At 39.3% G+C, this 24,457-nt stretch overlaps 1 protein-coding gene across 1 annotated transcript in view; it reads right to left on the bottom strand.

The window, feature by feature from the left end:
• The window catches only part of akt3a (v-akt murine thymoma viral oncogene homolog 3a), a 400,245-nt gene extending 379,278 nt beyond the window's left edge, over positions 1-20,967 (bottom strand). The window contains exon 1 of the mRNA XM_039738729.1: positions 20,399-20,967. The gene's annotated coding sequence lies outside the window, so the exon portion shown is untranslated. The remainder of the gene's footprint in view (positions 1-20,398) is intronic.
• Positions 20,968-24,457: the final 3,490 nt, after the last annotated feature.

Genomic DNA, 24,457 nt, shown 5'->3' with positions numbered 1-24,457 from the left:
AGTTTCTGTACCACACATCAGACTCAGTGCTATGGGAGCTCGAGCGTCTCTCCTGGTGCTCCTCAACTCGGGAATTCTCTTCCTTCTCAGATACGTCAGCTCGTTTAAATAATACATTTTAAAACTGCTCTCAAAACTTTTCAAACTGGCATACCAATTGTGAATTTTGCACTGTTACTGCCAATTATCTTTCTTTGTTTGCTAATTATTGCTTTTTGATTTATCATTCTCTTGTTTTAATTTTAACTAAATGTTGTTTAATTTTATTGTAAGGTGACCTTGAGTGCTAAGTAAAGGCCAAATATAACCAAAACAATTGTTCGGCCTTACCTATGAAATGTAATCTCCCGGGATCTGGTTTGGAGCGCACAGCGGTTTGTACAATCCCAAGAAGCACATGCGTGAGACATCTTTATCCATTACTTCACTCCACAGCAGTGCCACTCGCAATATGGCGGCGACGTTGACATACGATGCTGCTGGTCATGTGGCGTGTAGTAATTCTATGTCTATGGGTCACACACTCACAAACCTCACACCATTGGATGGCACCGGCTGAAGTCTCCAACGAAACGAAGATTTCCATATATGGGCATAATGAGAGACAGCCGAGAAATGTAGAGTGAAAAAAATGATGCACAATTTGAAGCAGGAACAAACAATATAAATAGTTTCATGTAAATGTGTAGGTGGGATAAGGTTGGATAACCCCGCAGGTAGACAGTCCTGAAAAATACCCTCAGGGTGTAAGGGTCTTTATTTGGGATTTCACTTTATTGATCCCCTTATGCATGTTACCCATACTAATATCTACAAGCAGCCACCGAGCAACATTCCAGCAAAAATTTCAGTTGTAAATCAACTTTCTCCACATGCCTTTTTGTACAAAGAAAACCTGCATGAAATGTGTGTGATATTCCTAAACATTGTTTTTATGGTTAAAACAAAAAACAAAAACTTATTCAAATAATGTCTAATAATAAAAAAAAAAAATCAACAACAATCAAACTGGTTGTAGGTGTGAAAAAAATCTCAGATTTTCTTTTTAGGCTGTATTGCCCAGTGATACTGTCCATTTATTTTCAGCCTGCTGTTCATGTCTTTACCTAAATAGAAATAGACACTTCAGTAGACATGTGAGCCATCCAATTACCATGCAAGCACTGTTCAAAATCCATTTCTGATCGTTGAGGGCAGGAGGGCACTGCTTGTCATCAGGGAAAGAGCAGATTTCAGGCTACTGTTTAAGCCCAGTTGGCTTAACTCTGCGGACTAAAATCAATCAATGCATTATAATAGAAAGAAGTGAGGGAGGGGGGGAATTAAACAGAGTAACCTTCAAGGTAAAATAGATCCTCGTGGGAATTCTTACTCCGAGCGGATGGGAAGTGTGCATAATGCTACCCAAATACAGTCTAGACTTTATTGTGCAGTCTATCAAGTCTTACTGCAAATCAACAGATGTGAACATTCAGCCCAGTGATTTGTGGTCCTTCTGAATGGCAATACGTTTGCATGCTCCATCCAGGCTCTCCCTTTCCATCTCTTAAAAGCATGCTGTATCGCGATTGCTATTTTCGTTTCTCTTCAGCTAACGCCTACAATTTAATTTTACGGAATACAAGGCTGCAGGCACTATAAAAAGGTACTTACAGCAAAATGCAATATTTAAAATAAAGTTCTAGTGCTACACATAAAGCAAATTGAGCACTTTTACAACAAATCACCTTTGTGAATACCAAGCAACATGTCAATAGTTAAAAAAAAAAAAATAAAAGACAGCAAGCACTTCAATTCCAGACTAAGACTTGAAACACCACTCACACAAAGAGTAAAGCAATTATACAAAACCCAAATCAGAAAAAGTTGTGAACAGTATGGAAAAATACTAATAATAATAAAAAAAAATGCAGTGATTCTTAAATTTACTGTGACTTATTTCATTACAGACACATTTCAATGAAAGCTGGAACGAGAAAGCAGTCACCACTTTGTAATGTCGCCATTCCTTCTCACAACACTTAAAAGATGTTTTGGCACTGAGGATACCAAGCCATGAATCATTTCAGGTGACATTTTGTCCCATGGTGCAACAGTACCATTGAAGGCGATTCTTCCAGCCAAGCTGCATTTTCAGGTTACAGGCATGCAAGGAAATAACACTGTTCAATATTTTAGCTTTCATAAAAGAAAACAGTTTTTAAAACATTTGCTTTAAAAGCCAATGGGTTTGTGCCCTTAAGAGTTTCTCTCTCTCTTGCTCTCTCTTCGTTTCTACATAAGTGCCCAGGAGCCTATGATTGCTTTTTGTGTTATTTTAGTACTATTATTTTATTGAGTAATTTGATTCCTTACTTTTCTATTCTAGTGATTTAATGTGACTGGAGTCCCTACTGTTTTAAATGCATGTTAGTGACATGAAGGAGTGTTCACCCATTTCAGAGAATATAGAATTACTAAGCAAAGGATGGATCCACGTTTGTAAAGTGAAGTCCTTCCATCCACAGGTCACTTACTGTAGAACAGGTGAGCACATGTGCGAGTTAACTAGTAACTCCGCATTACATAAATCCAACAAAGTTCACCCCATCCACTACTCAGATTCCTTTTACTTTATTCCATTTTTCAAATGTTGTACTGAAATGCCTACAAAAACAAACGGAAACAGGCAGAATCAGCTAGTTTATAATCCACCGCATGCCTGCCATAGCACAGAGAGAGCAAGATCAAGAGCGCACAGTGTGACAGAATGAACAGAGAAAAGAGAGAGGCATCCCAGCAGTAAACAGGAGAACGCATGCTGCACATCTGAAACCAAACCTCCCAATGTCTAACCACCAACCACCTAAATAAGCATAAAATGCAGAATAAATCCCTGAGTTTGTCATGCTACCAGACACCCTACAGTAGAGGCACAGTGCGGTCCACCTGACCTTCCAGTGCTCAGCAGAATAAACCCAAAAGAAGATGAAAATTAAACCTGTCAATTCTGAGTTGCTGTAATTGGACTCTAAATTAACATTTCTGTGCAAATGTTTAGATGTTGCCGATTCTTCATAATAAATGTGTACTATATTTCTTGGACTTCAACATTCTTCATGTTCATCATTATTCATATATTGGTAAAATGAAAAGAAAATAAAAGAGCAAAAGCCTTCCACACTTAAACCACCAGCTCATCCTATTGTTTAAAAATATTCTTTAAAAAATGCTTGGCACTGAACACGAAAATCCATTTCAGACAATGTTTACCATGAAAAGACAACACACAAGATAAAGACGATCCACAGGTGTCACAGAGAGAAAACTCAGACCTGCAAAGAAATTAAGGTCTGCTTTACAATCCTTTTCCTATTGCCAAATACATAAAACACAATAGTATTTTAAAACAGATCTCTGTAATCTCACACATTACATGTGCATCTTTCATCCTTGTATGACTGGTAGACAAGCAGCACGTGAATTGCAGTAAGTACTAAGAGCAGAGCTTCTCCTAATAGTAGCTGCAAATTTAAGGCTTAAATGACCAACCAACCACTGACATTTACAAACTCCAGCTGTTACACACTGAAATAAATTTAATGAAGCAGAAAAGGTGAAGACAAAGAAAGGATCTTAAAAGACTTGTAAAATTCAAGATACAGAAAGTAAAACAGGACTGGTGTGATACCTCCTACTGCAGACAGTGTGGCCTACTGGCTAAGGCAATGGACCGTAAAGGACAAGGTTACCAGTTCAATTCACACCATCGACTCGACGAGAGTTGCAGCAGGTGATCTGATCTCTCAATCCTGTAACTCTAGTGCGATAAGACTCAAGGAAAAAGTGTTGGCCACTTTTAGGATTTCCCAGGTGTTTGCATATTTCCAATAATTAATGTTACTGCTTCTTAACCCAAAATGTGATAATGCAGGAGATGGAGGATATTTGAGTGAACCTTTCACTTGTTTGATTCGTAGATTTTGGAATCCAAATTATATCTAATTAGTCACAGGCTGCATCAACTAAAAAGCAGAAAACGACAGTAGATTGTGCCATTCAGTAGACTGATGGCCTATCAACCATAAACACTCAGTTATGCTGAAACAATCTCATCAAGAACACGTGGACACAGTTGGAAACTTGCTTGTGCGAAATTTAACCTTACCATTAGGGAGTTTTTCTTTACACAGAGAACCATAGGCACATGAAATAAGCTACCAAAGAGCGTTGTAGACAGTAAGACTTTAGGGACTTTCAAAATTAGACTTGATGTTTTTTAAAAGAATTAAGTGGATTGGACTGGCGCGCTTTGTTGGGCTAAATGGCCTGTTCTCATCTAGACTGTTCTAATGCTCTAATTTACAGTTACTCGTCAAATGAACACCAGAGATTTTTGGGTTATGGGAGGAAAAGGAGAAAAAACACACAAACAGCCAGACACAGACTTCAGGTAAACTTGCAAACTTTACACAAGTAGTGATTTAGCTGGATATTAAACAGAGTCTCCCTGCGCCACTGCAGCACTGCCCACTGCACCACAGTGAACAATTTTGGGACTTGACATTAACAGCTGCCACGTTGCAATTAGCTACCATTCTGACGTAAGCCCTTTTTGGCTCTCTGGTTTAGAAGAATGTCAGACACATCAGTGATGCACCAGTTTTTTGGAAAAGGATTGAAAATCACCAGTTTTTGCTCAATATAAGTGATCAGTTAATCCAAGTACACTACCAGTCAAAAGTTTTAGAACACCTCAGTTTTTCCAGTTTATTTTCAAATGTAATCAGTCTGTTCGGCTCTGCTTTAAGACACACAGACAGTTGTTTTTAAGTAATCGACAGAAGTTGGGACACCTGTGCAAACTGTTCGCTTTAACGTGCAAGGTTTACTTTACTTAGGTTACAACCTACAGATGTTATGCAGCAATCAATTTGTTGTTCCCTGATGAAGGCCAATTTGTAATATTCTGTTATTTCCTGTTTTTCAGTTTTTACTAACCTAAACTTTAAATTTAAACCTTTTCACCATTTTAGGTCATTCGTTGCATTTCAACCATTTAAATTTGAAGAAAAACAAAAGGTCTAAAAACTTCTGACTGGTAGTGTAGAACTTGCTAATCACTAGTCGGTTTTAAGATTAAGGAAAAATGAAAACTGTGCCCACGTTCTGGCTTTTCTTTTTGTGAATGAAGCAAACTAAAAAATCAATGCAACGACCAGCCACCCTACAATCATGAGCACATAACTGGACTCCTTTACCTTAGCTAAGTGAATGTGAAAGGGCAGACAAATCCCACTGAACCCACGGTCGCTACAACATGTCTGCTGAGTAGAATCCCTTTCAAGTTTATGAAGATGAAAGACATACTGACAGGAACATGTACCGGAAAAAAGCCAGCAGTGATGGAAAACAAGTGAAGGCATTTGGCACTACAAATGTGATAAGACACTTAAGACTACTTGACACAGCAAACAAAACACATTCTCAATAATTTTCATTACATACAAGTAAAATCAGCACACTTTTGACACTTGTTTCCACGAAGTACTGCAATGTTAATAATATTCATTAAACACCTATATTATTTTACCTTCAACAAGAGATTCTTTTTATTTGAATGCAAGATACAAGGATCGACTTTTTAGAAACCCACTAAAGGAACAAGAAAGAGAAGGTTGCTAAATAGTTTAGAAAACAGGACATACAACAGAAAGTGACCAGGCAGAAATGATACCCATAATCGTCTGCTGCTATTGTACAATAAAATATGCAGAAGATTGTTGAATATTATTGTTTATATGACTTTTGTTATGCACAACAAATATTTTTGCACAGTCAGCTGGCCTTATCTGTGAGTTTGGCACCCATAGTTCAAAAAAATATGCAGGAAAAAAAACAAAAAAAACTATTCTTGAAAAAGAACATTTGAAATTCCCAACTGTAGCGCTGCCTGCTCTAATACGCACAATAAACGCACGCCGGCTGATGCTGCCGAGTCACGACGTACCCAAGCCCGGCCAACCCTCCGTCTCACTGATATCAGCCCTTGTGTTCGCATCATGTGAACGACTTTATGCTTTTATACAAGTTCTGGAAACCTATGGATTTTGCACATCCGCTGGGGGTCCTGGAGTCGTATTGTCATATTCCCAAAGATAAGGCGGGTCAATCCAAATAAACCATCTATGAAAACATATCATTGTACTTCCTTCCATCCACTTCCAAACCCACTTATTCCAATCAGGGTCACAGTGAAGCTAGAGTCTTCCCCAGCAAGCATCGGGTGCAATGTAGAAACAGTCCCCAGACAGGGCACCAGCCCATTGCTGGGTGAAAACACACACACATACATACATACTGTACATACACACATACATACTGTACACACACACACACACATACACACACACATACACACACATACATGCTGTACATACACACACACACATACATACACATACATACTGTACAGACACACACACACACACACACAAGGGCCAATTCAGCTACACCAATTTACCTAACCAACCACGGCAGCCACTTTTACAAGTTGCTAGTCGACCCTAATAATTAAAATGAATGCTAAATGTAGTTGATTCAACATAAAGAAACCTTTGACTTTATTACTCAATCATTTACTTAACACAAATTCAATCAACCGAAATAAAAACAAAAAATTGGGGACAATTGCCTGAAAATCTCACAAACTTCGGTTCATCAGTCAAATGCACATCTAAGCACACAGATTCTGTAGACAAATTGTGCCCAAAATATCCTATTTTCTTGAAGAAGTCTGCAACATATATATTTTGATGCTTACCAATCTGAAAATTATTGCAAATTAGTTTCTGAAGGCCTGGGGGTCCAAACTTTAGCCACAGACAGCATCCAGAAAGAAAATTCTTTCAAACAGTAGTGAACCATTTAAACTCACATCAAGAAAAGAGCAGGAAATTGCAAAAAAAAAAAAACCAAACTATCTATATAACTGCAGGCTTCAAAGTCTCTATTTGATTACAACAAGAGAAACAAATTGTAAAATATGTGAATAATAGGAAAGTAGCGGTGCAAAGACTGTCCCTAAACAGAGCACGGATACTTTCTTACAGCTTTACAAGAGCACATGGATGGTGCTATGGAGGAATGTTGTGTGAAAAGAAGAGTTAAAAGCTGAATACTTGGAGCTACACGGACAGATCCCTTTACATTTGTGGAAAGCCGAAGGCTGTGTTCCATGATGACAGGTTCATACCAAATGAAGGATAGGGTGGTGGTAGTGGCGCAGTTTCAAGATCCTTGGGACATTTGACTATTCACTAGAACACAAAACTCGAATTGCACTTTCTATCACATAATTCCTTTATAAGATTAATCTATAAGTAGCAAATCAATGATTCTAAACAAGAAAATCTACCACAGAACACTAGAAAAGGAAACAAATATGTATTTTTGAGTCTCCCAGTCAAAGTCCCCACCTAAATCCTATCAAAATGTTACGGCTGGACTTCAAAACTCTGAATACAAGACTGCAAACCTGGGGTGTCAAACTCTGATCCAGGAGGGCCACAGTGACTGAATGTTTTCGTTTCTGCTGCCCTTCTCAATTGGTAACCAGTTACAGTTAATGAATCTTGACGTTGTAGACTTACCCGAGTCCGAAAATACGACATTTGGAATTGGGTCTGTGAGTACGTTATCATTTAGGTCAACCAAATTTTGCATACAAGTATTAGGTAAAAAAAAACGTTGATTTCTATCAACTTTTGGGCTATTTCCATTATCCGGAAGCGGTACTTTACTTTTTATTCATGCAGCTGCAGAGTCCGATTTATTCAACTTTACTTTTATAATAATTGTTCAATATATTATTAGATTTGATATGTTGATAGTATTTTAATTTACACAACATAAAAATATAATTATTGTCTTGCAGTTTACTCCTCAAATATTCATCCCCATATCTGAGTATACGAGAAAGTCGAGGGGAGACCACTCCCAATTTTTTATATATATATATATATATATATATATATATATATATATATATATATATATAAATTACTTGAAATGTGCATCATAATTAGAAGCAGTTGCCTATGTTACAAAGAAGATGTTAGTGGAGGCCGGAAATTGGAAACACTAGAAGCTGTTGTGAAAAAAAAAAGGATGGTGGCTTCCAGGAAGCGCTCTCTTGGAGCACTTTTAGCAACAAGCTCATTCCACCAGAGTGTGTTAAAGAAGCACCTCTGGGGGTCTTTTCTGCCCACTGCTCACAGGCAATTCAATGCTTCCTTTCGAAGTACTCTTAAGTTCACTTTGAAATACCTACACAATATGCAATTATTTTTATTTAATTTATTAGATGTATTATTTGTCCTTTGAGTTTTTATCCTTGGTTTTTATGTTTCAGCTGCTGTATGTATCTGATATTTTCTGATGGGATTAATAAAGCTGACCTATTTAATCTAATAACATTCAACATCAAATATGCAAAGATGCAGCATTTCAAAATACCCCAGAAGAAGACGACTCTCATGCGCCTGTACTCCTCCTTGGCATGATGCTGTTTACCAGGGTAGGATCCATACATTTACTACTCAACTTTTTTAATCAAGTTCAGGGTTGCAGAGAACCTGGACTTATTCTAGCAATAGTGGCAAGAAGACAAGAACCTATCGACCTGGATAGAGAGCCATTGACAGCATTTTATTATTCTTCTTCAATTTCTTCTGTCACAGTGCTGTTCACTAAAAACAACATCACTGTGCTTATATACCAGACTTACAGATAAAGAACTGTGACGGAAAAGTACAAAACAATGCAGCAATTACATATTTGATACATAATCCCTGCAGCCATGTGACTGGAATACGAAGGTAAGAAAATGATGTGGACCGGTGGCTACCGCCGTTCCTTCAAGAATTCACCCAGGCATGGCAGGAATGTGACAACTCTTTACAGACAGTACTCGGGCAAAGAAGGAGCATTAACTGCCTACAAGGGGGAATGTGCCATATAAATCATCTATATTTCTTTGGAAATTGTTGTATGATGCCCCACGTCTTGGATTATCCAACACAGATATCCATCCATCCATTATCCAACCCGCTATATCCTAACTACAGGGTCACGGGGGTCTGCAGGAGCCAAATCCAGCCAACACAGGGCACAAGGCAGGAAACAAACCCCGGGCAGGGCACACACACCCCACATACCAAGCACACATTAGGGACAATTTAGAATCGCCAATGCACCCAACCTGCATGTCTTTGGACTGTGGGAGGAAACCCACGCAGACACGGTGAGAACATGCAAACTCCACTCAGGGAGGACCCGGGAAGCAAACCCGCATCTCCTAACTGTGAGGCAGCAGTGCTACCACTGCGCCACCGCGCCATCCAACACAGATATGACAGACCTATTTTTAAACAGATACAGATAAGCTTAATATATATTTTCTAATTTCCACTATCATTTTTTTTTTTTTTTAAAGAGACTTTTGAAACTTAACCTGATTACTCAAGTGAAAACCAGCTTAAAGACCACACAATATTTGGTTGCTATGACGGCACAGTGAAAACAGAACTTTCAAACAAACAAAAAATGCAAACTGGCTGTGCTAGCAGTTAAAAGAAATGTTGGTATGTGGAAAAGAGGCTCAGTGGTCTGCTGGCATGAGCTGGCTGGACAGTGTCACTGGTGTCCATTTATTATTCTAAGCCCAAACATGAAATGCCATTTCATGATCAATAAAATAAAGCATCTAATTATTTCACACCAGACAACAGTCACGACAAACAACCACAATGATGACTCTCTCTTTTTTATTCACTCCTAAAAATTTCTAATCTCTGAGTCCTTGGAACTACTGCCAGTGACTAAATCCGAGTACCATTAAAAATGGACCCAAAACAGAGAAAACTGCTCTAGTTCTTTATTTAATGCCTTGTCTTTTATCCTCCCTCACTAGATGGAGCATTAATCCCTTACCTGGAAGGAAGCCCAGAATAATGGAAGGACAGGGGGTTTGGGGGGAGTTGGCCGGTTCAGAGTATACAATCCTGCAGCACACAAGAGGGAAGCATCCATAGGTCACCGATTCCCAGTTTCCAGACCACGGGGCAAGCTGGGAATCATAGTCCCTGCTAGATGTTATGGATGCTGCTCATGGGGGAGCTAAAAGGATCAACCATCTCTGCGTTATGACACTTCCACCAGAACCGGATGTACCTCCAGAGTCCAACTTAACAGGAGGTTTTCACCTCACCTCAGGGAGTCAGAGTCCGGGAGGACAACATTTGTGTGGAGGATAAGGGGCTGAAAGGAAGAGAAGACAGACAAAGGATTCATCATCCCTGTATATATATGATGTCCAAGGTTCGATCCCCGCAAGGGGTGCTGTGGAGTGTGTACGCCTGATGAGCCCAAATAAGGGCGAAACACGTGTCCCGTACTCTTTGCATTATTTGACAGTAAACTATGTAACAGTCTATGATCTGCTTCTCGCAACTGAAGAGGGCCCTGTGGCGGATATTTGCAGACTACAGACCAACCACATGCGTTACCTGGCAGGTAACCACCCATACAATCAGATCGAGACTCAGACTACAGATGCTATGAATGTAATTGCTCCGATCTCCAGGCTGTTAGATAAATGAACCACATGCCGTGGCGCAGCGTAAAGGGACTTCATCTCTGACACTGACATCCAAGGTTCAATCCCCACGAGGGGTGCAGTGGAGTGTGTACGCCTGATGAGCCCAAATAAGGGCAAAACACGTGTCGCGTACTCTTTGCATTATTTGACAGTAAACTATGTAACATTCTATGATCTGCTTCTCGCAACCGAGGGCCCATGGCAGATGTTTGCCAACTGGCAGACCAACCACAGATCGAGTCTCAGACTACAGACGCTATGAATAAATATATGTGTGTAATGTACTTAAACACAGTAAAAATCATTGTATTTGAACATGTGACTGTTCAGGTCAGTTGTGTCCAGGGTTTGAAGCTGAGCGACATACCCTACCTTCTTTCACATATCTTAATGTTTTAAGAATTTATCCTGTACTTTTATTTTTAAATGCAACTATAGCGGAGTTTCTGGCAAGTTTGTTATGGATAGCTTGTAGCTCCAAAATCCAACGTTTTTGACCCTCTAGCCCCTTGACATTGACCGTGTGCTGTATATGCGCTCTCCAGGTCTACACTGGATTGACTGACTCCCATATCCCAATCTAAAATAAATCATCTGGCTGCAAATATGTCCTGCGCCTGACTTAAGTCCCATTCGGAGCAGGTTTGTTCCCTGGATCTACTGCTGTCTGGACACAGTCCAGTTCCCTGCTGCCCCAAAATAGAGTAAGTGGTCTGACAGACAGCAAGCTGGTGTGTTGTTTAAAACATCTGGTGAATCTCCTACTGTAAAAGGGCTTATATACATAAATAATAAATTGAATCTTATATCTGAGCAAACTGAAGCATGTAATGCAAAGGGGATACATAATTTTAACCTGATAATTTCAGTTCCTCATTTTGCATAGGTCTGTTAAATGTTTCCATTTTCTTTTAAATATGGTTACAGGGAAGTTTTCCCAATTTAATCTACTGTGCATTCAAAATGTGGAAAACATGTTGAGGTTGAATCCTTTGTCCAGAAAATGGGTTTTGTTTTCTGAAACACAAGGCACAAAACATTGTACCAGGATGAAGGCAACATAATGTATGGCATGTAAAATACTTCCTGCTCATGACACTGGAGGGGTGGGGGGGCAACAGGAGTACATCTGACCAACATGCAACAGAAAAATGCCCCTGTAAACATGGGGGAAAAAAAAAACGAACTAAACCAGGGATTTAAAATGAGCTACTACGCACCCATCAAACCTAATACTCCGTTCTGGGCTGATGCTCCGGGTCTCTTTACAGCATAATAGATTCAGCTGCCTAAGTATTTAAATTGAGAAAATATCACAACCAATAATGACTACTTTTGAGGAGCATCTTGTAGTAATACAATGTGAACTGCCCTGAAAAGGTTTTGTAGTTAGATGCAACAGAAGCCCACCTATTTACACATCGACTGTAAAAGAACACCAAGTACAGGGATTAAAAAGGAGCAATGCTGTATGGAAATTAAAAAACACATCACTCATTATTTTTTATTTGTGGGATGCCCAATGCAATAATACAATGAAGTCAATTCATCCATTCTGAAAAATATATATATATTGTATTCTTTACAAAGTACAGTATGGCTGCGACAAAAAAAATACTTACACTCAACACGCAGCAGACCAGTTTGCATGAAAACCCAGCACAGAGGATGAGTTGCATGCGAGTAACAAATTATTTTAAAACCAGGATAAGAGAACAACTCATTGAAATAGGAGGGGACTCCTTTGGGTGACATTAATATTAATAAATAAAAGTGACGCAAGAAATTGGTTTGAAAAATCCAACCAAACACTTCATAAAAGACTCCCCAACAGGGCGATGGCTCACGAAGGGAGCAGGGCTCCTCAGATTGTCCCATATATGCTCAATCAAATGAAAAGCCATCGGCGGATATCAATCACATCGTCAATACACTGTTACAGCCAACATCACACAGTTGCCCTCGTTTCATCAATTATCACGATTCCACCCTCTGTTTTTTTTCTGCTGTATTTAACCACAGGAATCTATGCAGCCATGACATAGTTTGCAGTGCACTACCTCTGGTCACGTACAAGCAATGCATTTTATTGGAAACTGCAACCCTTCAACATTCTATTAGATGGTGGACTACAAACATTAGCTGGGTTACAGAAATTCCCATGTCAAACGCTGTGTCCATATTAAAAGGGGCTTTTCAGTTCATTTTGGTTTGCACATTGTTACAGGTAAGAAAGTGGTTAAAATGCAGCAAGTTAGTTTACAAGCATTGTCATACTAAAATCAAGCACACACTACAATCTAGGACATTCTTTCCAACTCCAGCCATCACAAGCAACTAAAGGCCGATTTAAAATAATTCGCAAACTGATATAAATAGAGAGAAAGAAGAGAAGCTGAAAACATCAGAGGAAATCACTTACCTCATTCTACATAAATGATTACAAACCCCAGCCAGTAAATGGTTTAAAAATGATTCAATAGTACATGTAGCTCATGGAAATGCATAGAATGCAGCCCCAAGAATTTAAAATGTTCTTTGACATACAACACATACTGTATTCATATGTTAAATATGCAACATGCTGGTGTCAGATATTGGCCAACAGCCCTACTAATACATAATGGCTCATCTTAAAAGTATTTCACCTACATCTTGATGGATATACTGATGTGTATAATATGCAATATTGGAGTATTCCCAGTCTTATTCTAGAGAAAAGCCATTTCCACAATTCAAAGATTCCAGTGACACAAAATGAGTAGATAGATAGATAGATCTCTATTATATAAAAAAAAAAAAATCCTGAGACGAGACAAAACCTTTTTCAAGAAATATTTTCAAGCCCCATGAGACAAGACTTTGGCCATGAGATTTTTTTTCAAGTCACGCCCTCCTCTCAATCATATTCAACCACGCACACGGTCCTCTCAACTCTCATTCGTGTGAATGCTTTTGACAGACACAGTTTTTGCTGTCTCAGCTCTTATACATTTTAACGTTTTCCTCACTTTAAGTTCACGATGAAAGAAGACGTATTATGTCTAAACCTTATTGAAGAATTTCATCATGGAGAGTTATCAACAGAACAAATGAGTACACGGGCAATCCCAGCACTGAGAAACAAAGTCAAACTAATCAACGCCAAAAATGTCGATCGGTTACACGGTAAATTGGTTAAATGCATATCAATATACTATGCTGAAACAGTTGGTGGTGATCGTGCAGAAGTTGAAAACATCAACTTACAATATCCTGAAGAATATCTACAACTATTAACACCATCTGGTCTTCCACCACACAAAATACTGTAGAAAGAAAGATGTACTACATTACTTTTTTTGGATACATCTTCAGGCAATAACATTAGACAACAAAGGAGATCTTGATATGCCATTTGTATTAAAATGTTAACAGTTTCCCATTAGAGTAGCTTTTGCAAAGACAATTAACAAATCTCAGAGCCAAACATTCAAAAAAGTTGTTTTATTTAATACAGAGAAAGAAACGAAATTCAATCACGGGCAGTTATATGTTGTGTTGTCACTATGAAAGTCCAAACACAGAATCAAAATTCAATGCAATCTTGACAAAAATTTAATTCAAAAAATTGTTTTTACTGAAGTTTTACAGTAAAAGTTTAAAAAGTATTTGCTTGTTAATTTCAAAGCCAAACAGAACGAAATCGTATTATGCAATGAATAACTCGAACACAAGATGAAACATAATTCACTTTCAAATTATTACGTTTTGCTAGTATTTTTTAATATGGTTAATTACTCGCTGTAATGTAAAACAGCTAATTCTATTATGCATATGTAACAATTCCCACGAAGATAACAATCTGTTTAAATTCTACATCCGCATCCCCACACACGAGCGGCAGAACCGCAAAGAGGAGAGCGCGTAGCACAGGCATGCGGGTTGACGGGCAAAGCCCCCTAGTGTATGTATATATTTTACATTAGGTTGAACAGAAACAGAATATTCATTTTTTGCCTATAGAGTGGATTTCAAATGTATTCAACTTCAGTTAAAGCACGGAATAAGATAAACTGCAATACATTATTAATAATATATATACGTATACAAAAAGTAACATATACTCTGACACAGGTTTGGAAGTAATATATCAGTTTATTATAAAGTCATTATTGTCACTTGTGCAGACTACATGGATTTCCTAGAAACTAACCTCTCTTCTGAATAATGACAATCTATTTCAATTATCGTTAAAGGTACTTCTTCTGGACTTCACTTCTCCTCCAGACAGTTTTCAAAAATCTTTCAACAACAGTAATCAGATTGCCTTGTGCTGTCTATATGCTTACTCTCCTAATGTGGTTATGCATTCAGTGTTCCAAAATAAATGACATTTTAATGCCACTTTTCCACGAACACCAGAAACCAAAATGAGACAGACGGGCCTGACTCCGGGGCTTTATCCAACGTATGCATGAAGAAAAAAAAAAATGGTGTTATTGGGACATTAAGTATATACAAAAAGAAAGCAGTAGTAGTGGTATTATGAATATTGTCACTTGTACGTACATATGGTACAGTGAAATTCTTTCCTGCACATGCTAACCAACACACAACACCCTGCCACTCTCTGACACTATCCTGAGTGAGCGATAGATAGATAGATAGATAGATAGATAGATAGATAGATAGATAGATAGATAGATAGATAGATAGATAGATAGATGGATGAATGGTGCTATATAATAGATAGAGAGATAGAGAGATAGAGAGATAGAGAGATACTTTATTAATCCCAAGGGGAAATCCACATAATCCAGCAGCAGTATACTGATACAAAGAAACAATATTAAATTAAATAGTAATAAAAATGAAAAGAATTAAAATAAAATTAATGTTCGCATTTACTCCCCCGGGTGGAATTGAAGAGTCGCATAGTGTGGGGGAGGAACGATCTCTTTAGTCTGTCAGTGGAACAGGACGGTGACAAAAGTCTGTCACTGAAGCTACTCCTCTGTCTGGAGATGACACTGTTAAGTTGCAGTAACTACCCTATCTTGAAACTTCCAATTTCCAATTTATTTTGTCTTTCTGCGAGTTTAAAGAGAAATATATAATCTAACAGAAGAAACATCACAAAACCTCCAACTAGCATGCAAACTGTCAAGAGAGGCTCCTTGGCACCTCTCATCCTTAATCTGCTGCCATGCCGGTCATGTCGGGTTAGAATCCACATAAACTGGATCACATTTGAAACCAATCCATGCTTCTTTGTTAATACATACATACTCAAATCTCCAACGCTTGCCATCAAGAAGCATGCTATTTAAAAATAAACTGAACTTAATCCATTTATATCAACTTAATCTTATATATTGTGAGGTACAATGCCACAATGGTGGCTTTGGTAAAGTGCATACACTGCAAATGAATTAGGATTCACTTATTGAAACACATAAAATCAAAAAAATAAAAATGTACTTTTGAACTGTACAAAAAGCAGAAACATTTGAATAATTACTTTGTCGCCTGTTTTGGTGAAAAACCTGCTTCTAGAATCAGCATTAAACCAGGATGTAATACATTGTAATTTCAACCGCTTTTAAACAGGAATGACACTTTCTGATCTTTAAAAATATAGTGCTCTGTATTATTTTAGGAAGCAGAAAAATAAAAACACGGTGCAAGCCAAACCCATTTATAATATTTGCTTTGCTGTAAAATGCTGTGTGAACAGCAAACACTCCAGATGAAAATCATTTGCAAGTATGTTCCAAAATACAAGGAAAACAAACAAAAAAAAAAAAAAGAGGAAAATCACAATTCCCTTCATCTAGAGCAAGGTAGTAGAGAAAGCCACTTTCTTCACCCAAAGCCACAGCTATTTGCACAATCTCCATTTCACACTGCTCAACTTTTCCATGCCTGTCATCCAATCTCAGATCCTCCATAAATAGATAAGGTCAAACAAGTAAAAAAAATTACAACAGTGAAATACAGTTCCTCATTTCTCCCCAGACACCAAAATAAAATGTCACTGTTTACTGAGACAACATTTGCTTTAAAAACAATTTACTAGGCTGTTTGTTTTGGATTTGCAGCTTTCCTCAGCTACAGGCCAAGTATTCCATAGCTGCGGCCATTTTTACCGAAAGCCCGCTTCCTTGTTAACCTCTTGAGCAGGGGTCAGGATTTCGTGCAGACAGGTAATTCTAGACACGTTATGCCACTACGACAAAGTTTTGGAAAGGTCAGGTTGCATTTCTCGTGACCCTTGGAAATGTAACATTTCCGATGATTATGACGGTGCTTAAATTTCCTTCTCAATCAACATCCAGAAGCACTCCACCTGCCCGACAGCATGAAGACGGCACAATCCACACCTGGACAAACTTGTGAAGTAATTCAGGTCAAAGAAAAGTTGCTCCAGATCTTTACATAACAGATTTCACACACATTATTCATATAAATATAAAAAAAACCCAATTCTTAGTCAGCTACTTGTTCACTACACTTGGGCAAAAACATACCTGGGGTTAATATGTCATTGCCTAGCGTTATGGTGTCATGCAACACTTTCACAGACATGTACGGTAACACATTCTTAAAATTCTGCAGATAAGCAGCACTAAAAAAAAATGTTCATTGTGCCAACAGTGCAGTTCATTGGCTAAAGTACTGGACCAATAACTACCAGGACACAAGTTCACCAGAAAACAAGCCGACTTACTGTGTGACTGACCTTCAGTTAAGTCATTTCAGCAACCAGCACTCACAGGCAAAACATACATGGAAAGAATTAACTTTGGTAAAAGCATCTCCCAAGCACATAAACATTAATTTGACAGTGAAAAAGATGCAGTTCAAAGTGACACTTTTTCATTATGAGAGGCACAATATGTATAAAAGGCTGAAACTGAGAAGACAAAATAAAAGGTGAAAGAACTGCAAGGCAAAAAGATGTCAGCAAGGGAAACAGCTAACCGCCACGCTGTGACAGACTGATAAGACTTTATGGTTTCTATTTCGTTCTGACCTCTTCACTTTTGGGGGTCAATTTTGTACCCTTGCCCTATAACCTTTGCTCCCAGATTGATGATTACGCAATCAGGCTGACCTCTTGTATAAGATGCTCTGAATAAAAAGCATCTGCTGAGCAAGTAAATGTAATTTTGACAAAAATAAATGCGATTTTAGATTAGATTTGACGTTTGTCGTCATTGAACAGAAGTTCCATGACAATGAAATGCAGTTTTGCATCTAACCATAGGAGCAAATACTAGTTAATTGCAGGCAATCAGATAAATATAAATAAATAAAGCAGGGAGGGGTTGAACAGGCCAAGAGTATCGACAGAATGATAAGCGAGTTAAAAAATACAATATGGACAGTGTATACAGTAGGTACAGTATGGATAGAATAAGTACGGTAAAATATTACAGCAGTTTAACGTGCAGATAGTTGTTTAAGTACAAGTACAGCAGAGCCCAGATAGTTTTTTAGGTATTAATAGTTTAAGATTTTACTATTAAGCCAGTGACAACTAATACTCACATGCATTTATTTACTTCTCCCCTTTGCCAATTTCAAAATATGCAGTGCCTTTAACTGCCTAAACTTGGGGGGCTCTCAACAAGACTTAGGGGCAGTTTGTTTAAAAGCCTAAAAAAGTCTGAAGCTGTCACCAGACAAATTAACTCGAAGGATGATAATTGTGTGTACCTGAAGTAACCGAACATTTGTGGTTTTAATTCTTGCCAGTATGACGCGTATTGCATATAGTGCCTTTCAGGGGATAAAACACAACATGGATGACTGTAAGGACCAGTACAAAAAGGAAAGTAAAAAGCCTCAATTATTTAACATGAAATGTTTTATCTTGAACTTAGAATAGGAATTCGCTGTCAGTTTCATTAAAACACATAAACAGGTTAAAGAATTGCAAAGCAAAGGATGTGAACAGGTGAAAACAACTGCCATGCTTTGACAGACTTTATATGGCAGGCATTGTAAATCGCTTGTATTTTGTTCTAAACTCTTCACTATTGGGGGATCAATTTTGTCACCTTGTCCCGTAACATTTGTTCCCAAACTGTCCCCCAGACTGACATTGACTCAGTTATGTTGAACTCTTTTGTAAGTCGCTTTGGATAAAGGAATCTGCTAAGAAAGTAAGGGTAAAATTTGAAATAGTTTGATTCTTCTAACAAGTTGGTGGAAAAAAGTTAATTTTAAACTCACATGCATCTACCAGTTCCTTTATTTCTTTTCTTATTTCAAAGCATGTAGTGCCTTTGATGGCCCAAACTTGGGAGAGGGGTCTAGCTGTAGACCTCCGGTGCTCCACAACAGCCAATTGGATTGCACGTTTATGTTTGGTCTACTCGACGGTCAATGTTACTTAACTCAGATAACCCCTCCCCAGAACGTAACCAGGCGTACCGCGTAACATCGTGGACATATAATGCAAAGTGAAGACCACCTCAACGAAGTGGAACGCTTTAACAACATGAATTACGGACAGCTTATAAAAAGTCAATACCATCATCATTTATAGAAGCTCAAAAGCTTTTAATCTTGTGTATAGGAGGTAAACCAACATTCAGGTTTGTGGTCTCTGTTCTTGTCAGCAACACATTTATTGCATATAGTGCCTTGCATAGAATAAAACACAACATGGAGGACTGTAGGGACCATTTTACAAAAATGAAAGCAGAAAGTTGCAGTTATTAATATTAACAGTAAATGTTTCATCTTGAACAAATAATGAGAATTCATTATCAATTTCATTTACAAAAAAAAAAAAAGAATAGGTTAAAGAATTGCAAAGCAAAAGATCACGCAAAGTGAAACAGCTCCCAAGCTTTGAGTCTGGCCTAGCTTTAGGATGGATGGATGGGTGGGTGTGTTTCTGTCTGAGGAGGGAAGTCGGGCTCTCTGTTTACAAACCAAATAGGCTTTGCTTTACTTCAAAATATTTAACCAAGCAGTCATTTAAAATAAAAAATAAAAAAAACTCAAGTAAGAAAGGTCAGTAGAAAAAGTGAAGGAGGGGTGGGGGGGGCTGACAGTCACAAGCAGCCTAGAGACTGTAGCCGAGGGGTTTGTTTACCATCACATCCTTGCATCACTAACACACTTCAATGGCCGAGATGTACAGATTCGCCAGCAATGAAACGCACACAAATGAAGCAAACCATCCAGACAAATCGAGGCATCCACCATCCAGCAGACTAATTCCCAAAAACGTTTTTTTTTTTTGGCAATGTGGGCGATATAAGCAGGGCAAGTCCTGGGAGGAGAGAGAGGAGGGGAGGTGGGGTGGTGGGGGATGTTACTGCATCGTCTCAGCCATGATCAAAGCCTCCAAACGGCCACAAACTGATCGTCGCCAGGTCTCAGATGAGCACACACGGACGCAGTGTCATACACAAGAAAAAGAGAAAAAAAAAATGCGGACACGCCGGCACCCTCCCCGCACACAAAATGATCAGCCATCACGAAAAGGTGTCGGCCGTAGTCGGCCGTTCCTAGTCTGCAAAGATGGGGACAATGCGGAGATGCAGATAGGCCGGAGCCCGAAAAGCTGCACCACCGCAGCATCTCTCCAGACCCCCAGGTCTCCCCGCCGTCTCCTGAGCCCCCGCGTGCGGCGTGTGTGCGCACCCCGGCCAGCAAACAAACACACACACACAAATATATATATATATATTTATATAAATATACAATAATACAACTTTACATTGCACTGCTATAGGACGAGTGTGTTATTATTACCTGCACAGGCAGTGACGGGCAGACGAGCGGGTTCCCCCCTCGGCAGCCTCCCTGGTAAACGCTCGTGTCTGTCTCTCCTATGCGAGAATGACAATTTTGCAAAGCCAAGCCTCGCACACACACAACATATACACATATATATATATACATACAACTCTGTCCGTAGATGTATATATAAACGTGGCACGAAGATGAAAAACAATAAAGAGGTGCGTGCTCACACCGCCGTTGTCTTTGATGACAATAAAAACAAGAGCAGCAGCAGAAGCAATAATGAGAGTAATGATAAATGGGAAGCGGCTGCAGCTCCTCCTAGCCTCTGGCACCGCCGCTATGCCTCCGCTCTGCCGCCCGCCGCAGCTTGTTATTGACTTTCAGGAAACTCGTGACGTCACGCCAGCCACCTCTAGGACGGCTTTCCTCTTTCCCTCGTTCTCCCTCTCCCGTCCCCTCCCTCCCTCTCTCTAGCTCGCTCTCTCTCTCTCTTCCGCCTAGTCTATCGCGCACGACCCCGTACTTCTTCCGTCTGTCTCCTCGCTCTCCTCTCTTTCGACTCTACGGTGGGAAAATCCTCGCGAGAGTCGGGCGGACTGGGGGTATGTGTGTGTGCGCGTAGATGTCAACGAGCGCGCCTTCGCGCGTCCCCGTACCGACTAGACTCAGACAGGGAGAGGGAGCGAGCGAGCGAGAGTGAGTGCCTGAAGAACAAGGAGAAGATGCAATCTGACAGACTGGATTATTATACAAAAAAAGTACTGAGACATTCAGTTGGCATAAAGTAGAAAGCTGCCAGAAACTGGATGCTGTATAAAAATGTTCCAAGCTTTGCACCAATCACCACTTGCCACGTGAGCTTGTGAAAAGTAAAATTACTGCGCCTGAAATAACATGTCATCATGGTGCAATGACGGACTTGGCCAAAACAGCATGCTGTCTTGGTGCATTGGTGGATTTTGGAAGGGGAATGATGAAACCTTTGAAGGAAACATGGAGATGACCTCTTATTTGCATGAAGCTAATGATGATGAGATACTGAAGAAGGACCAACACCCTTCATGTGTTTATGTAACACAGTTACCAGCCAAATACCATGCCTCACTGCTGTATTTATTTTTATTTATCCGGTTATTTGGAGTTAACTTTTATTTGAACTTCTGGGTAGATGCAAAACTAAAAATTTGTTTTCATGGTAGTTATAGTGACCGAAAGAACGAGATTGCGAATACAAGCGGCTGAAATGAGTTTCCTCTGGAGGGTGTCTGGGCTATCCCTTAAAGATGGGGTGAGTAGCTCAGAGTAGAGCCGCTGCTCCTCCACATCGAGAGGAGTCAGATGAGGTGGCTCGGGCATCTATGCCTCCCTGGGGAGGTGTTCCTGGCACGTCCAACCAGGAGGAGGCCCCGGGGAAGACCCAGGACACGCTGGAGGGACTATGTCTCTCGACTGGCCTGGGAACGCCTTGGGATTCTCCCAAAAGAGCTAGAAGAAGTGGCCGGGGAGAGGGAAGTCTGGGCATCTCTGCTCAGGCTGCTGCCCCGCGAGCCAATCTTGGATAAGCGGAAGAGGAAGGATGGATGGATGGTAGTTATACTATATTCAGTGTCAATGAAGTTTTCTTTAATCTAATCTAAAGTTCAACTTTTTTTCAAATTTACATTTATTTGCTTATCAAACACTTTTATCCATAGCAACTTACAAAAAAAGGTCAACATAAATCCAGCAAACTTCTGGAGGACATACAGTAGGTGGAGTTTAAAGTGCCTGGTCCCCAAATGGATGCACACTTTTTTTTTGTAAAGCCATAGTTAATGTATATAAATGTAAATGGGAACTGCTGCCATGCAGTAAGGAGTCTGGAGGGGGTCACGCCCCAGTGCTCCCACCATGGAGTTTGCATGTGAGTCTGTTTCAGTTTGCTCCCACAGTCCAGTCAAGCAAGTTAAGCGAATTGGCAATTGTCATGTCTTAGCCCGGGGAGCTCTGCCTGGGATTCTAATTCATGTTTTATGACTCTTTTTGTTCATTCTTGATTCTTTTGTTTATGCTGATTATGTGCATCATTTTTTGATTTTGGATTTTGTCTGTATAGGGTGGTCCAGATCTATTTATGCAATTTTCATTACGCTATAACTTATTAAATTTATTACATAGAAAATCACCCGAAAAATCCTGGACCATCGAGATGTGTGCAAACTGACGACATGAAGAATCGTCTTTGCGCCGAATTGGAATCGTCCCCTCATAAATCAAAGTCATCCAGATGATCTGGATCTGCATAATTAGATCTGGACCACCCTGTGTATGTAGGCTGCCTTTGTTAAGTTCCATGTGTTTTGTGGGTGGTCCTCCAAGAGAAGGCGCCGCCTGCCAATCACCACCTGGAAGTACCTTCCATCCTGTAAATCCGGAGGGTCTTCCGCAGTTCTTGGCCATTTTATTTCAAAAGAGCATAGGAGTAGTGAGTTCTTGTGCTTTTTGTGAATTCAATATGCTTTGTCGTTAATTGGATTTTTGATATTTTGGTCTGTATTTCTTAACAAGAAAAAGAAAATTTGAGCACATCTCACCACTTTTAGGGTCATTACATTGGTTACCTATGTCGTTCAGAGTTGACTTTAAAATACTACTAATGGTTTATGAAGCCCTTACACTCCATGTCGTAACCTTAGATCTTCAAATGGACGTCTGCTTATAATTCCAAGAGCCAGGCTTAAAAGAAGTGGTCAGGTGGCTTTTTGCTTTTTGCTGTTATGCACCTAAAATCTGGAATGCTTTAACTATAGAAATCGCCAGGCTTATACTTTTCAGTTGTATTTTTAATAATACTGTAATCGACTATATGAGCACAGAATTATCATTTTCTTCAGGGCTCTGCTATTTGTACTAATCCCACTATTCTGTATTCTGTTCTGTTTCTTTTTAGTTCTTCTGTGGTGGTGGGGTCCTTTTTATGTGTAGCCAGGGTTTTTGATGGGATTTCCCCCTCTAATGAGTATTTTTGAAAGTTCTTTTGGGACTTGCATGCTTCAGGACAATGATGTTAAATTATCCCCTGATCTGTGTGTGTGTGTGTGTGTATTCACCCTGCAAATGAGCTAAAACCCTATCCAAGGATTGTTCTTGCCAGTGCCAGTTGGTCATTAAGAGGTGCTCAAGCTGCACCTTGCCCTGGATGAGTGGATTTAGAGGGTGGATGGATCAATGAATAGTATAATCTATTCTGCCCAAAGCAACTCTCTCTTGCATGTCGTCTATCCTTAAAACAGAGAGAAATGTTCTGTACAATTTCAATTAGTGGTTGGTTTATTGTGTAATATTTAGGTTGAGAGAAGTTACTTCAGCTCGCGTATTTTGACTACAATACATTGGAAATGCATTTAGGACTGAAGCCAGGAAGCACATCTTCGTGTGTAGAGTCGCTGTTGAAGCAGAAACCTTGACAACAATTTAAGAAGTGTCTGGATGAGATATTGGGACAACTGGGCAAGTAGCTAAATGAACAAGCCTGATGGTCTGAATGGTCTCCTCTCATTTGTTAAATTTATTATGCTCTTATGGGTGGGGTAAGCTGCTTTCTCACTGATCGCGGAGGAGTGTTTTTGACGGTGTACTGGTTAAGGTTTTGGACCTCCAACCCTGAGGTTGTGGGTTCAAATCCTGCTACTGATGCTGTGTGACTATCGGCAAGTCACTTTACCTGGCTGTGCTCTAATTGGAAATACTAAAGAAGTGGAGCCAATTGTTATGGAGGAATATTGCGGACAAAATTAAATAAATAAATAAATGCGCAAATAAATAAAAGTACTGTGAAATGTGAGCATAAATAAATAAATGTGTCATGAAGTGAGAGCATAAATAAATAAATGTGTCACGAAATATGTTTTTTGTTGCTTATTTATTTATTTATTTATTTCATTTTGTCCGTAACATTCCTCCAAACTATCATGAAATACGACTTGAAATAAAACTGTCACTTTCCCTCATCAAAGTTGAGAGGGTGGGCTCTAACACACCCTCTAGTTACTGATTGGTGAATCAATAGCACAAGAATTAATTGGA

This window comes from Polypterus senegalus, chromosome 16 (genome assembly GCF_016835505.1).
Source record: "Polypterus senegalus isolate Bchr_013 chromosome 16, ASM1683550v1, whole genome shotgun sequence".
Taxonomy (NCBI): domain Eukaryota; kingdom Metazoa; phylum Chordata; class Cladistia; order Polypteriformes; family Polypteridae; genus Polypterus; species Polypterus senegalus.
The sequence above is the reverse complement of the archived record's forward strand: the minus strand, read 5'-3'. Positions and strand labels throughout refer to the sequence as shown.